Below are 1437 nucleotides of genomic sequence, written 5' to 3'. Positions count from 1 at the left end.
ATCTGGTCCAACCCCCCCCCCCCATCTTTAAAATTATACTATCAGGAGGGAAAACTGAATGTAGAATCATCAAATGATTTGGGTTGGAAGGGACCTTTAAAGGTCATCCCCCCCCCCCCTTCCATAAGCAGGGACATCTTCAAGTAGATCAGGCTACTCAGAGCCCCATCCAACCCGACCTGGAACGTTTCCTGTACTGTAGCATTTAATACTGGACAATGCACTATAAAACTCCATTCTGAACATGTCGGAATGCATAAATCTCTGGCGAATTTCATGTTCCTAATCTCAGTTTTGTTTCCACGGGCTTTGCAGGAAAGGTCACTCACGTCAGGGGCAAACCCAACCCAGCTCGCTAATTAATAACTGTTAAGTAACGAATAAAAGGGGCCGCCCGGGGGCGACGCCAGATCGCGACGCTCCTCCGCCGCCCCGTCGCGGTCTGGCGTCGCCCCCGGGCGGCCACCGGCGGTCGGGCCAGCCGGTCAAGTGGCCCTCCCGTCCAGCACTCGCCACCCTGCCCGAGCCGCAGCCCAGCGGCCAACGGAGCCCGTCGGGGCAGCCGGGGGCGGGGAGGGTACCGCGGGGGTGGCGGAGACCGCAGTTTTCCCGGTTCCTGTTTGATGCGCCCGTTAGCGTTTGGTTTGCTGCTGCCGCTTGCAATAGAGAGAGGAAAAAACGATTAAATCGTTTATTAAACCTTCTTTAGGGCAGCATCGTTTTTAACCTCGCGTTTTTTTGTTTCAGCTGTTTACAAGGATGCACATAACAAGACACACGGACTGTGACAGCGACTGAAAAAAAAAGATCATTATTCCACCCCGAGTAATTCCTTCCCAAACTTACTTTGACGTCAGGGCTGTTGTTTCAGGTTAAACGGAACGCTATTCACCTGCACAGGGTTCTGGCGACAGACATGACTACATCCGAAGGAACGCGCGTTTTAATGATTGTTCTGATGTGACGAAGTCGATTCATGTTTACTTTGTGAAACGTTTCAATTCCCCACTTGTTGTGGTTAATATTTTCCTTGTTTAGCAAAGCATAAAAACCGTAGGAAAAGGCGAAGAACGCGCTATAAACCCCGTTTACGTAATTATTTTCTCTAAAAATCTCAAATCCGAATTCTTCTTTTCTTGACAAGAGCGTTTTCGATTTAGAAGAAAACGTGCCGTAATTTTATTTGTGCAAACGGGCTCCGTTCCGCGATGATGGAAGCGCCGTTTTCCCCTCGGCAGTCGAGGGATCGTCCCTGTCCGCCGGGGCTCGGCGGGAGGACCCGCTCCCGGAACCCGGAGCGTCTCAAAACCGGCCACAAAGCCGGAACGGCGGTTCCCGGGACATCGCACCCGTCCGCAACCGCGCTCGGCTCCAGCGCAGGGGAGCGGCTGCCGGAGACGGCACCGACCGCCCGACAGCGCGGCAATCGGGCGGGCA

This window comes from Calidris pugnax, unplaced genomic scaffold (assembly GCF_001431845.1).
Source record: "Calidris pugnax isolate Ruff unplaced genomic scaffold, ASM143184v1 scaffold89, whole genome shotgun sequence".
Taxonomy (NCBI): domain Eukaryota; kingdom Metazoa; phylum Chordata; class Aves; order Charadriiformes; family Scolopacidae; genus Calidris; species Calidris pugnax.
Note: the sequence above shows the minus strand (reverse complement) of the source record.